The sequence below is a fragment of the Vulpes lagopus genome, chromosome 10, assembly GCF_018345385.1.
Source record: "Vulpes lagopus strain Blue_001 chromosome 10, ASM1834538v1, whole genome shotgun sequence".
Taxonomy (NCBI): Eukaryota; Metazoa; Chordata; class Mammalia; order Carnivora; family Canidae; genus Vulpes; species Vulpes lagopus.
The window spans coordinates 44,945,412-44,960,672 of record NC_054833.1 but is presented as its reverse complement, the minus strand read 5'-3'; the positions used below and the strand labels follow the sequence as shown (position 1 = coordinate 44,960,672).

Below are 15,261 nucleotides of genomic sequence, written 5' to 3'. Positions count from 1 at the left end.
ACTGGTATAGGTATTTTCTTTATCTTATATGATGATAGAGTTGGCTAATTAGTGTTTTACTTAGGAATTCCATATGTATGTTCCTAGGTTAAATAAAGCCAGTAATTTTATTTTACTGTCTTTATTGGCTTTGGTATGAGGTTTCAAAGCATAAGTCACAGGCTTTCCTTTGTTTTAGGAAAAAACTTGTATAAAATAGGATAATCTCTTTCATAAAAGTTTGATAACTCTCACTCGCAAAACTATCTAAATCTAGTGTTTGCTTAGAAGAAAGTCTTTATTTTCTTAATGCTTACCACTCTTTTTTTAAGTTTTCCATTTCTCCTTAAGCTAATTTTGGAGTTTTATACTTTTCCAGAAATATATCATTTCTTTTAGTTTTCAAATTTGTTGGGTAATAGGTTTACAGCATTTATTCTATATTTTGTTCACTAAGACTGTCAACTTTTAAGGGACTTCTCTTTCTTCTTAGTCTTTTTTATAAAAAAAAAAAACCCTTATTTTAGTTAAAGTTAATACTTTACATATATATATATATGTACATATATATATACATATATATACATATAGCTTCTGTCCCTGGTTCCTAATACAAAGTTCCTAAAACTTTCAGTGTCTTGAGTGACAGGAGTGTTTTTATTCATAATGAGCTGCTTTAGAACTGAGCTTCTGAGGAGACTCAGGGTGGGGGACCTAGATGGCTTCAGGATGGGGATTTGTCACCAGAAGGGTCAAAAATGTGATTATAGACCCCCTGGGGGAGGAGAAAGGGCGGGAAACTGAGTTATAAAAACTCCTGAACAGTATTTAGAGAGCTTCTGGACTGGTGAACACATCAGTGTGCTGAGGAGGGTGATACACCCATAGAGGGTATGCAAACTCTGAGCTTCCTTCTTATACTTTGTCCTGTGCATTTCTACCTTAGTTGTATCCTTTACAGTAAACAGGGAATAGTAAGTACAGCACTTTCTTGCAAGCTGAGAGTCATTCTAGTAAACAATCAAACCTGAGGAAGGGGTTATGAGAGCCCCTCAAATGTATAGTGGTTGGTTAGAATTACAGTTGTCCCCTAAGACTTGCAACTAGTATGTGATATGGGGCTGCCTTGTGGGGTCTGTGCTAATTCTGGACAATTCATAATAGAATTGAGTTTTTCGACACAAATAGCTGGTGTTGGAAAATGGATTGGTATGTGGGTAAATGACATATTTTGTGTCAGAATAAACTCATATATTCTCCATTGTTGTTTGGTTCTCTAATTTATGGATTTTTTTTCTGACTTGCTTGTTGGGATTGTCTCCTCTGGTTTCTTAAGTTCAAAAGTTATATAATTAAAACATTCACCTTTTAAATGTATTCAATTCAAAGTAAATTTCCTTCTAAGTTTTGTTTAGATATATGTTACAAATTCTGACATGTATCAATTTTGTTGCCATCTAAACTGTATTAACATCATACAGAATGCATTCTAGGACCAGGAGGAAGTCTAGGATGCCTGTTCTTCTTCTTTTTTTTTTAAGATTTTATTTATTCATTTATTCATGAGAGACACACACTGAAAGAGAGAGAGAGAGAGGGGCAGAGACACAGGCAGAGGGAGAAGCAGGCTCCATGCAGGGAGCCCGACGTGGGACTCGATCCTGGGTCTCCAGGATCAGGCCCCGGGCTGAAGGCATCGCTAAACCACTGAGCCACCTGGGATGCCCTAGGATGCCTGTTCTTACTACTCTTACTAATATTTTACTTGAGATGTAGGAGCAAGGCTGAGAGAGATTCCTTCCAAGACATGCAACCTCTGTTAAAGCTGTGGAGAGGGTAGGAAAGCTGAGACACATTACCTGGAGGCAGTCCAAGCCTTCACCAGGTTCATTGCAGTGGCCTGCCATGGTGAGGGGCATGATGAGACAGGGGAGGACAGAAGGATAGGCCTCCAAAGCACTTCAGGCTGTGTTGATATAGTGCACTGCAGTGCTCTCCAAAGGTTAGAGGCAAGGCCTCTGGATGTAGAGGATACTATAAAGCACACTAATCTGAGAGTGAGACTGAAGAGCAAATCCCCAGAGAGCCAAAGAAGCTAGCATCATGAACTAAAAATTGGAAATTTGGTGACTGGTCTCTAAAGCATGAAGGGATCTGTGAAGTCTTGTGCATGATCAGACCCAAGCTCTACTGGAGAGAAAGCTCTTAATCTGTCTTTAAAATTTTTAAAGCTAGTGATGAACTAACTCAAAGTAAAGCTGCAACAAAGCCCAAACAGCTCAACTATAGATTAAATGGACTCAATCCTGCATTCTGGTAACTCAACAGAAGGAATATGCCCCCTTTTTGGGAGAGGTATAAATATTATTTACTTCAATATCTACTCTTTGTTTATACAAAATATCTGACAGAGTCAAAAATTACAAGTCACATATGGAAGACTCAAAGTCTGCTTGTTGGAATCAATAGTCAAATATTTTAACATAACCCTGAAAAATATGTTAAAAATCTAGTGGAAAAATTGGACAGTGTGAATAGATATGAGAATTTCAATAGAGAAATAAAAATTACTAAAGAGAACCAAATATTTTGAAGGAGCTTATAGATGAAAATGTTAAAAATGAAAAAAATTCAGACATGAAAATTATATTGGAACTGTAGTGGACCGGACTCAGAATAAGAACAGCATGCTTGAAGACAAGCTAATAGCCATTATACGCAACAAAAAAACAAAGAAAGCAAAAAATTCCCAGGGAGTATCTACGATTTGTGGGACAGTACCAATTGGTCTAGTATACAAATAACTAGAGGCCTAAAAAAGAAAAGAGATAATGGGGTAGTGAATATTCTGGAGAAATAATGACTGAGAATTTTCCAAAACGGATAAAAGACTTTAACTCACAGATCTAAGAAGCTCGATGAACCGCTAGGACAACAAAATGAAGACTTCCTCAATCAGGCATATCATAGTCAATCTGTTGAGAAGTGAAGATAAGAAATCTCTTAACAGGGATCCCTGGGTGGCGCAGCGGTTTGGCGCCTGCCTTTGGCCCAGGGCGCGATCCTGGAGACCCGGGATCGAATCCCACATCAGGCTCCCGGCGCATGGAGCCTGCTTCTCCCTCTGCCTGTGTCTCTGCCTCTCTCTCTTTCTCTCTGTATGACTATCATAAATAAATAAAATTAAAAAAAAAAAAAAAAAAAAAAGAAATCTCTTAACAGCCCAAGAAAAAGACATATGACATACAAAGTGTATTAGTCAGGACTCTCTTGAGAAACACAACCTGTAATATGTATGTATATATTACGTATTGTGGAATTTGTAGCAGAAATAGACATAAAACTATATAATCACAAGGGCATAAAGGTAGCAGAGAATAAATAGACTTATACTGCTGAATAGTTCCTAATCATGAAGCAGTATATTACTAGAAAATAGACTGTGATAAATTAAAGATTCACTTTATAAACTCTAGAGCAGGGGTGACAATTTATTTTTCTATAAAGGGCCAGATGGTAAATATTGAAAACTCTGCAGGCCAGAGCGTCTTTGTCACAAGTATTCAACTCTGCTGTTGTAGTATAATGTGGAAACAACCATAGGGCACATGTAGACATATGCTGGACTGAATTCCAATAAAATTTTATTTAGAAAAACAAGCTGTGGGCAACAATAGTTGCTATAGTTGAGCAACCACTGATAAAACAAAGAGGTATAGCTAAAAATTCAATGAGCCATGGAAGGATTTGTGAATGAGTGTTCATAGCATCATTATTCACAATAACTCCAAATTGGAGGAAACCTGAATTCTGTTAACTGGAGAATGTTGCATATTTATATAATGAAATAGTATTCAGCAATAAAAAGGAATGAATTACTTATATATACTAGGGTCTGGATAGTCAAAACTGCTATGCTCAGTGAAAGAAGGCAGACACAGAGTACTGTACTCCATGATTCCACTTGTGATACAAAAAAAATTTTGAAATATCTAGAAAAGGGAAAGCTTTAGAGACAGAAACTACCACAAGTGGTTGCTGGGCTGAGGATGAGAAAGGATTGGGAAGGGGAATTAATAGCAAATGGGCATGAAGGATCATCTTGGGATGATGAAAATATTCTATAACTGATTTATGATAATTATTGTACATAGACATGAAATAAAATAGGTTGAAATGGAGGAGGTCTGAGGGTAGGAAGGCAGCTAGGAGTAATAATTATAGGATTCCCAAAGAGGGACAAATCCAGGGGCCTTTTCTGACTACACACTGCATGTTCTTTTTGTCTTTGGGATGTTAGCCAACCATTTCCCGTGTTTTAAACATACTCCTCAGGTTTATGACAGTCTTCTCAGTTACAGTAAATCATTAAGGTAGGGTCTCTAGGGGTGGTGGGTGATTACATGCAATTTGAAAGAGGATTCAACTATATACTTATAATGGGTAGATTATACAATATGTGAAAATATGCCTTAATAAAGTAATATTTCAATAAGTCAGTAAAGATTTCTGTTTCTACAGAATATAACAAGCTGCAAAAACTACACTCTTATTCTAACAATCAGGAAAAAAGCCAGATAAGACACAAAAATTGTAACTCCCTTGAGTAGAGAGTTTAAGTGGCAAGACATTTCAAATGATTTAAAAAACAAACAATCTGATTTAAAAATGAGCAGATGAGCAACACCTGGGTGGCTCAGTAGGTTAAGCATCCCACTCTTGGCTTTGGCTCAGTTCATGGTCTCATGGGTAGTGGGTCTGAGCAGCAGACCAAGAGGTACCACTAATTGGTGAAGGCATAAAGGAAGCGACTGGCAGCTGCTAAGAGATGAGTATACAGCCCTGCACACTTCCCCTCCAACCCTTAAGCAGAAGCCTTAAACTGCTTGAGGAGAGGCTGCACACTGTAACTCCCAGGGTCCAGATAAACTCCATGGCTGAGAAAGATAGATTAGAAACACAACATCTTCCTTGGGAGACAGATAGGTGGCTTTCTTGCTCCCAGGACACAAAGATCCACTGCTGCAAAGAGAGAAGGCGAAAGAATTCTCTACTCCTAGGGAAGAGGCAGAGAGCCTTACTGGACCCAGGAAGGTCTACGTCTACAATAACAGGGCAGGAAACTCCCACCTAAGACCAACCACAGATCCAAGCCAGAGAGTGGCTGCCATGGGAAGGAGAAGCAGGAACTCAGACAGGCTTTCATAAAGACTCAGGCACAGGGGACTTGCCTAAGACTGGGGCTGAACCAGGAAAACAGAATCTCTCCTGCCTCCACTACAGGTCTGATACCCAGTAACAAAGGAACAACAGCATCCTGCAATGGCGGGGGGAGGGGGGGAAGTATGAACATCATGGTGACATTGGCTTCAGAGATGGTTGAGAGCACAGGGTGCAGCAGGAACACTGAGGAAAGACCTTCCTACCTCTCAGCCCCACCTTAAGCATAGGGCAACAAAGAACTTGAAGCCTTTGGTACCTAGAAGCTAATAACACCAAGAACAAGTTATTAGCAACACCACTCCCATCGTTCTTTATGCTGGTTTTTTTTAAAAGATTTATTTATTTATGAAAAAGAGAGAGAGAGAGACACAGAGACAGAGACACAGGCAGAGGGAGAAGCAGGCTCCATGCCAGGAGCCCGATGTGGGACTCAATCCTGGGACTCCAAGATTGTGCCCTGGGCCAAAGGCAGGTGTCAAACCACTGAGCCACCCAGGGGTCCCCCCCCCTTTTTAAGATTTATTTATTTATGAGAGAGAGAGAGAGAGAGAGAGAGAGTTTATGCTGGGTTGAAGCAGTACTTTTTTTTTTTTTTTTAATTAACTTTTATTGGTGTTTAATTTACCAACATACAGAAAAACACCCAGTGCTCATCCCGTCAAGTGTCCACCTCAGTGCCCGTCACCCATTCCCCTCCAACACCCGCCCGCCTCCCCTTCCACCACCCCTAGTTCGTTTCCCCGAGTTAGGAGTCTTTATGTTCTGTCTCCCTTCCTGATATTTCCCAACATTTCTTTTCCCTTCCTTTATATTCCCTTTCACTATTATTCATATTCCCCAAATGAATGAGAACATACACTGTTTGTCCTTCTCCGATTGACTTATTTCACTCAGCATAATACCCTCCAGTTCCATCCACGTTGAAGCAAATGGTGGGTATTTGTCGTTTCTAATTGCTGAGTAATATTCCATTGTATACATAAACCACATCTTCTTTATCCATTCATCTTTCGATGGACACCGAGGCTCCTTCCACAGTTTGGCTATTGTGGCCATTGCTGATAGAAACATCGGGGTGCAGGTGTCCCGACGTTTCAATGCATCTGAATCTTTGGGGTAAATCCCCAACAGTGCAATTGCTGGGTCGTAGGGCAGGTCTATTTTTAACTCTTTGAGGAACCTCCACACAGTTTTCCAGAGTGGCTGCACCAGTTCACATTCCCACCAACAGTGTAAGAGGGTTCCCTTTTCTCCGCATCCTCTCCAACATTTGTTGTTTCCTGCCTTGTTAATTTTCCCCATTCTCACTGGTGTGAGGTGGTATCTCATTGTGGTTTTGATTTGTATTTCCCTGATGGCAAGTGATGCAGAGCATTTTCTCATGTGCTTGTTGGCCATGTCCATGTCTTCCTCTGTGAGATTTCTCTTCATGTCTTTTGCCCATTTCATGATTGGATTGTTTGTTTCTTTGGGGTTGAGTTTAATAAGTTCTTTATAGATTTTGGAAACTAGCCCTTTATCTGATATGTCATTTGCAAATATCTTCTCCCATTCTGTAGGTTGTCTTTTAGTTTTGTTGACTGTATCCTTTGCTGTGCAAAAGCTTCTTATCTTGATGAAGTCCCAATAGTTCACTTTTGCTTTTGTTTCTTTTGCCTTCGTGGATGTATCTTGCAAGAAGTTACTGTGGCCAAGTTCAAAAAGGGTGTTGCCTGTGTTCTCCTTTAGGATTTTGATGGAATCTTGTCTCACATTTAGATCTCTCATCCATTTTGAGTTTATCTTTGTGTATGGTGAAAGAGAGTGGTCCAGTTTCATTCTTCTGCATGTGGATGTCCAATTTTCCCAGCACCATTTATTGAAGAGACTGTCTTTCTTCCAATGGATAGTCTTTCCTCCTTTATCGAATATTAGATGACCGTACATTTCAGGGTCCACTTCTGGGTTCTCTATTCTGTTCCATTGATCTATGTGTCTGTTTTTGTGCCAGTACCACACTGTCTTGATGACCACAGCTTTGTAATACAACCTGAAATCTGGCATTGTGATGCCCCCAGCTAAGGTTTTCTTTTTTAAAATTCCCCTGGCTATTCGGGGTCTTTTCTGATTCCACACAAATCTTAAAATAATTTGTTCTAACTCTCTGAAGAAAGCCCATGGTATTTTGATAGGGATTGCATTAAACGTATAAATTGCCCTGGGTAACATTGACATTTTTACAATATTAATTCTGCCAATCCATGAGCATGGAATATTTTTCCATCTCTTTGTGTCTTCCTCAATTTCTTTCAGAAGTGTTCTATAGTTTTTAGGGTATAGATCTTTTACCTCTTTGGTTAGGTTTATTCCTAGGTATCTTATGCTTTTGGGTGCAATTGTAAATGGGATTGACTCCTTAATTTCTCTTTCTTCAGTCTCATTGTTAGTGTATAGAAATGCCATTGATTTCTGGGCATTGATTTTGTATCCTGCCACGCTACCAAATTGCTGTATGAGTTCTAGCAATCTGGGGGTGGAGGCTTTTGGGTTTTCTATGTAGAGTATCATGTCATCGGCGAAGAGGGAGAGTTTGACTTCTTCTTTGCCAATTTGAATGCCTTTAATGTCTTTTTGTTGTCTGATTGCTGAGGCGAGGACTTCCAGAACTATGTTGAACAGCAGTGGTGAGAGTGGACATCCCTGTCTTGTTCCTGATCTTAGGGGAAAGGCTCCCAGTGCTTCCCCATTGAGAATGATATTTGCTGTGGGCTTTGCGTAGATGGCTTTTAAGATGTCGAGGAAAGTTCCCTCTATCCCAACACTCTGAAGGGTTTTGATCAGGAATGGATGCTGTATTTTGTCAAATGCTTTCTCTGCATCTAATGAGAGTATCATATGGTTCTTGGTTTTTCTCTTGCTGATATGATGAATCACATTGATGGTTTTACGAGTGTTGAACCAGCCTTGTGTCCCAGGGATAAATCCTACTTGGTCATGGTGAATAATTTTCTTAATGTGTTGTTGGATCCTATTGGCTAGTATCTTGTTGAGAATTTTTGCATCCATGTTCATCAGGGATATTGGTCTGTAATTCTCCTTTTTGGTGGGGTCTTTGTCTGGTTTCGGAATTAAGGTGATGCTGGCCTCATAGAATGAATTTGGAAGTACTCCATCTCTTTCTATCTTTCCAAACAGCTTTAGTAGAATAGGTATGATTTCTTCTTTAAACGTTTGATAGAATTCCCCTGGGAAGCCATCTGGCCCTGGACTCTTGTGTCTTGGGAGGTTTTTGATGACTGCTTCAATTTCCTCCCTGGTTATTGGCCTGTTCAGGTTTTCTATTTCTTCCTGCTCCAGTTTTGGTAGTTTGTGGCTTTCCAGGAATGCGTCCATTTCTTCTAGATTTCCTAATTTATTGGCGTACAGCTGTTCATAATATGTTTTTAAAATCGTTTGTATTTCCTTGGTGTTGGTAGTGATGTCCCCTTTCTCATTCATGATTTTATTAATTTGAGTCTTCTCTCTCTTCTTTTTAATAAGGTTGGCTAATGGTTTATCTATCTTATTAATTCTTTCAAAGAACCAACTCCTGGTTCTGTTGATCTGTTCCACAGTTCTTTTGGTCTCGATATCATTGAGTTCTGCTCGAATTTTAATTAACTCTCTTCTTCTGCTGGGGGTGGGGTCTATTTGTTGCTTTTTCTCTAGTTCCTTTATGTGTAAGGTGAGCTTTTGAATTTGAGATCTTTCCAGTTTTTGAATGTATGCTTGTATTGCGATGTATTTCCCCCTCAGGACTGCTTTTGCTGCATCCCAAAGATTTTGAACGGTTGTATCTTCATTCTCATTAGTTTCCATGAATCTTTTTAATTCTTCCTTAATTTCCTGGTTGACCTTTTCATCTTTTAGCAGGATGGTCCTTAACCTCCACGTGTTTGTGGTCCTTCCATATTTCTTGTTGTGATTAAGTTCTAATTTCAAGGCATTATGGTCTGAGAATATACAGGGGACTATCCCGATCTTTTGGTATCGGTTCAGACCCGATTTGTGACCCAGTATGTGGTCTATTCTGGAGAAAGTTCCATGTGCACTTGAGAAGAATGTGTATTCAGTTGAGTTTGGATGTAAAGTTCTGTAGATATCTGTGAAATCCATCTGGTCCAGTGTATCATTTAAAGCTCTCGTTTCTTTGGAGATGTTGTGCTTAGAAGACCTATCCAGGGTAGAAAGAGCTAGATTGAAGTCACCAAGTATAAGTGTATTATTATCAAGGTATTTCTTGAGTTTGGTTATTAATTGGTTTAAATATTTGGCAGCTCCCACATTCGGGGCATATATATTGAGAAGTGTTAAGTCCTCTTGTTGGATAGATCCTTTGAGTATGAGATAGTATCCCTCTTCATCTCTCACTATAGTCTTCGGGGTAAATTTTAATTTATCTGATATAAGGATGGCAACCCCTGCTTTCTTTTGAGGACCATTTGAATGGTAAATGGTTCTCCAACCTTTTATTTTCAGGTTGTAGGTGTCCTTCTGTCTAAAATGAGTCTCTTGTAGACAGCAAATAGATGGGTCCTGCTTTTTTATCCAGTCTGAAACCCTGCGCCTTTTGATGGGGTCATTAAGCCCGTTCACATTCAGAGTTACTATTGATAGATATGAGTTTAGTGTCATCATATCTATTCAGTCCTTGTTTTTGTGGATTGTTCCACTGAACTTCTTCTTAAAGGGGAATTTTAAGAGTCCCCCTTAAAATTTCTTGCAGAGCTGGTTTGGAGGTTACATATTCTTTCAGTTCCTGCCTGTCTTGGAAGCTCTTTATCTCTCCTTCCATTTTGAATGAGAGCCTTGCGGGGTAAAGTATTCTTGGTTGCATGTTCTTTTCATTTAGGACCCTGAATATATCCTGCCAGCCCTTTCTGGCCTGCCAGGTCTCTGTGGAGAGGTCTGCTGTTACCCTAATATTCCTCCCCATAAAAGTCAGGGACTTTTTTTCTCTTGCTGCTTTAAGGATCTTCTCCTTATCTTTGGAATTTGCAAGCTTCACTATTAAATGTCGAGGTGTTGAACGGTTTTTGTTGATTTTAGGGGGGGATCTCTCTATTTCCTGGATCTGAATGCCTGTTTCCCTTCCCAGATTCGGAAAGTTTTCAGCTAGGATTTGTTCAAATACATATTCTGGCCCTCTGTCCCTTTCCGCGCCCTCAGGAACCCCAATTAAACGTAGGTTTTTCTTCCTCAGGCTATCATTTATTTCCCTTAATCTATCCTCATGGTCTTTTAATTGCCTGTCTCTTTTTTCCTCAGTTTCCCTCTTTGCCATCAACTTGTCTTCTATGTCACTCACTCGTTCTTCCACCTCGTCAAGCCTCGTCGTTAGGACTTCTAGCTTGGATTGCATCTCATTTAATTGATTTTTAATTTCTGCCTGATTGGATCTAAATTCTGCAGTCATGAAGTCTCTTGAGTCCTTTATGGTTTTTTCTAGAGCCACCAGTAGCTGTAAAATAGTGCTTCTGAATTGGCTTTCTGACATTGAATTGTAATCCATATTTTGTAACTCTGTGGGAGAGTGGGCTGTTTCTGATTCTTTTTTTTGAGGTAAGGTTTTCCTTCTAGTCATTTTGCTCAGTGCAGAGTGGCCAAAAACAAGTTGTATTGGGAAAAGGAGAAAAAGAGAGAGAAGGAAAAAAAGAGAAAAAGAAAAAAGAGAAAGAAGAAAAAAATAGGGGAAAAAGAGAAGAAAAAGAAAGAAAAAGAAAGAAAGGAGAAAAAAGAAAAAAAGGGGGGGTGGGGGAAGCAATCAGAAATCAAGAAGAAAGAGAGAAAAAAAAAAAAGAAAAAAAAAAAAAGGACAAAACAAAACAAAAAAAAACAAAAACAAAAACAAAAAAAACCACGGGGGAGTATCTTCCGATTCTGTGTAGTTTAAGTCCCTTGACTTCCCTTGGAACTGGTCCGTGTCGCTGGTCTTCTGGGGGAGGGGCCTGCTGCGCTGATTCTCAGGTGTTAGCACTTGGGGGAGCTGCTCTGCCCCTGCCTGGTGCAGGGCTCGGTGGGGGTTGTTCACCCCGTGAGGCCCCGGGAGGAAGCCACAGTGGCGGGGGCAGCTCTGGGACCCTCGAGTCAGCTCCCGCAGTAGCTCCGGGGCTCTCCGTCTGCAGGGCCTGGGGGCTCCGGGGCGGGGCCGCTGATCTGCTCAGTTCCAGGCAGGAGCGTCCTTGCTGTCCTGGGCCCTCCCGGCCTCTGCCTGTCCCGGGGGAGGCCGGATCCTGGGCTATGTCCCGGCGCCCTGTGCTCCGGGGCCTGCGCTGTTGGATTCGCGCTCCCGGCGGTGCAGCCCCCTCCGCGGAGCCGCCGCCCGAGCCTCTCCGAGCTGTTCCCGGAGCCGCGCAGCCCCCTCCGCGCGGAGCTTCTTCCTCTGCGCGAGCCGCCGCCGCTGAGCTGTTCCCGGAGCCGCGCAGCCCCCTCCACGGAGCCGCCGCCCGAGCCCCTCCGAGCTGTTCCCGGAGCCGCGCAGCCCCCTCCGCGCGGAGCTTCTTCCTCCGCCCGCGCCGCCGCCGCTGAGCTGTTCCCGGAGCCCCGCAGCCCCCTCCGCGGAGCCGCAGCCCGAGCCCCTCTGAGCTGTTCCCGGAGCCCCGCAGCCCCCTCCGCGGAGCCGCCGCCCGAGCCGCCGCCGCTGAGCTGTTCCCGGAGCCCCGCAGCCCCCTCCGCGGAGCCGCCGCCCGAGCCCCTCCGAGCTGTTCCCGGAGCCGCGCCGCCCCCTCCACGGAGCTTCTTCCTCCGCCCGAGCCGCCGCCGCCGAGCTGTTCCCGGAGCCCCGCAGCCCCCTCCGCGGAGCCGCCGCCCGAGCCTCTCCGAGCTGTTCCCGGAGCCCCGCAGCCCCCTCCGCGCGGAGCTTCTTCCTCCGCCCGAGCCGCCGCCGCCGAGCTGTTCCCGGAGCCGCGCAGCCCCCTCCGCGGAGCCGCCGCCCGAGCCCCTCCGAGCTGTTCCCGGAGCCGCGCCGCCCCCTCCGCAGAGCCGCCGCCCGAGCCCCTCCGAGCTGCTCCGGGTCCCGCCGAGCGCTGCAGCCCTTAGGGAGCTCGGCGCACTCTCCGGGGCGCAGTTCCTCTGTTACTGTCCCAGGGAGCCCGAGGGCATCCCCGCCTTTCTGGGGATCCTGCTCCAATTCCCGGGGATCCCCTTTCCGCGGGGAAGGTCGGTGCAGCTCCTGCTCCTCCGGGCCGGGGCTCTCCTGTCCTGGGGACACTCGCCCCGGCCTCAGCCCGGCTCCTCGCGGGGCCCCTCCCCCTTGGAGGCCTTTTGTGTCTTTATTTCTTTTTCCCCGTCTTCCTACCTTGATAGAAGCGCGAACTCTTCTCACTGTGGCGTTCCAGCTGGTCTCTCTTTAAATCTCAGGCCGAATTCGTAGGTTTTCAGGATGATTGGATGGTTTTCTAGGTAATTTGCTGAGGACAGGTGACCTGGAGACCCTACTCCTCCGCCATCTTGCCCCTCCCCCTTGAAGCAGTACTTAAAACTATATGGAACCTCAGAAGGATCTGTTACACAACTGAAAAAACTCTTCATTTTTTTTCCAACACAAAAAAGCCAGTATTTCAAATTGTCCTTTTGATTACTACCTTTAGTGTTTTACACAGTGGGGCAATACACCCTAGTAAAATTCGCAATGGAAGAGGGAGAATCAGTGAGAGAAGGGTCATATTGAAAGGGGACTCTGAAACATCACCTGAGTTAGTAGGGAGATCTCTTCTATAAAAGAATATGTATGTAAATTGAATGTCTAGAGTGGATAACGATTTTCTAAAGTCTTTTAATCCTTCCCACCTTTTGAAAAGGCTTGAAGTCACCAGGACCACCTGTACTCAAGCTTGAAACTATCAATACAATTTGTTTATAAGATTAAGAGTATAGTTTCAAGAGTCAGACTGCCCCACTTGCAGGCTGTGAGACCTTGGACAGGTGCATTAAGCTTCTAGTGTGTCAATTCTCTCTATTGTAAAATGAGGATTGTGATGGAATTTATCTTACAGGGTTCATGTGAGGATTAAAAGAAACATCCCACGTAAAATGCTTAGCACAGTGAGTGCTGCTCAGTGTATGTTAGCTGTGATAATTCTAATTCTCATCAGGAGGTAATAAAGTCCTTGAATCACTCTGGAAGTTAGAATGAAATGAAGGAGATAGAAGAGAAGGATATTGTAGAGACTGAATCAACTTGTTGACTCATTGAACTGAAGGATGAGAAAGAGGGTGGGATGGAAAATGGTGCTGCATTTTGAGACCCCCCCCAAGGGCTAGCAGAATGGTGGTGCTGTTGATACACTGGAAAGCATGCATCAGGTTTGTAACAGGTGGCCCATTTGGCTCCAGCCCATTCCATTTGGGATTGCAAGCCAACTCACTACTTTTTCCAGTTGAAGCCAGAAATCCAGATAATTATGTGAAATCTCTTGAATATTTTATATTCTTGAAAATCTGGAGCAAATAAAACATGACTGTGAGATGCAAATTTGCAACCTCTGTGTAGGATCTTAGAGGTTCCACTGCTGTGGAATTCCTCATTATACGTCCCATAATACCTTTCCCATTAAATATTGGTTGGATAAATGGATTTTTGACGAAAGGATTTTCCATAAAGCATACATACCAATACTTACTGATTTTATAAGTTTCAAATTTATAAAAGTGTTTGGAGAATGAGATTTTAAAACCTCACTTTCTTGTTTGATATTTAACAGTTTAATATTGGAGATGCAAAGGAAATAAACATTACAAACATATTATGTAGAGTGAACCCCCAGGCAGAATTGTTCAAGGAAGAGGTAGTCTTTTCGGTCCACAGACACTACTTTTATTTTTTTCAGTAAGCTCGATAATCTTGTTATACAGGCAGTAAACCATCTAATTTTCCTCTTGATTCCTCTGCTGATGCCACATTTTTTTTTCTGACTGAGAAGACAGTTTTAAAACATTTTAGCCTTTGCTGCTTATACTCTGTATTGTATTCTCTTTTCTTGCTAGAACTGCCTTTACCCTGCTTTCTCCCCCACCTGCCTCTAGAAAGCTTTCTTAAACATGGATGGCATCTGTATTTGTAGGCTAGAGAAGAGCTCGCCACAAAGTCTGAGTTCTAGTTAATCAGGAGACAAAGACATACTTGGAAGGAGGGCATGCAAGGCAGAGAAAGAAGTAGGTACAAAGGGGCACCTGGGTGGCTCAGTGAGTGCCTGACTTTGGCTCAGGTCATGATTCTGGGGTCCTGGGATCGAGTCCTGCATTGGGCTCCCTGCAGGGAGCCAGCTTCTCCCTCTGCCTGTGTCTCTGCCTCTGTGTGTCTCTCAGGAATAAATGAATAAAATCTTAAAAAAAAAAAAAAAAAAAGGAAGCAAGTACAAACCATAAAGGTAGCAGAATCAAGTTATGTTTAGGAATTATTGTGGTACAGGGTGGCTAAGAAACATGTGAGGAGGCAGGAGATGAAATTGGAAAGTTGGTTTTCATGATACAATCTCCACCTCTTCATATAGCCTCCAAGACTTCATCCTGGAGTATTTCCAAACAGAAATGCCTCCCTCCCACAGAGACAAAGACACACCCAAAGCTCTTTGTGAGCTTTGGATGAAAGAGATTTAGGCTTAAGTACATGCTCTGCAACATACGAGGTACTTGACCTCAGGAAAGTTACTTAAAATCTTTGGACCCGGGTTTCCTTATTTATAAAATGGAAATCAAGTATGTTTATCTCAAAGAGTTGTTGTGAGGACTTAATTACATGAATGTGGGTTTTTCTTTAATAGATTCATTTATTTATTTATTATTTATTCATTCATGAAAGACACAGAAGGGGTGGGGGGAGCCGGGACACAGGCTGGGAGCCTGACGTGGGACTTGATCTCGGGTCTCCAGGATCACGCCCTGGGCCAAAGGCAGGCACTAAACCACTGAGCCACCCCGGGATCCCCTGAACGTGTTTTTAATAAACTTAACACAGTACTCTACATGTAAAAAGTTCTCGGTAAAGGGCAACTAGTAGTAATAACAGTTGTGTTCCAAAAATACAAAATTACTCTGAATGTA

At 42.7% G+C, this 15,261-nt stretch overlaps 1 protein-coding gene across 4 annotated transcripts in view; it reads right to left on the bottom strand.

Annotated features, from left to right (window-relative positions):
* The window catches only part of NXPE4 (neurexophilin and PC-esterase domain family member 4), a 91,211-nt gene that overhangs the window by 36,957 nt on the left and 38,993 nt on the right, over positions 1 to 15,261 (bottom strand). The window lies entirely within an intron of this gene.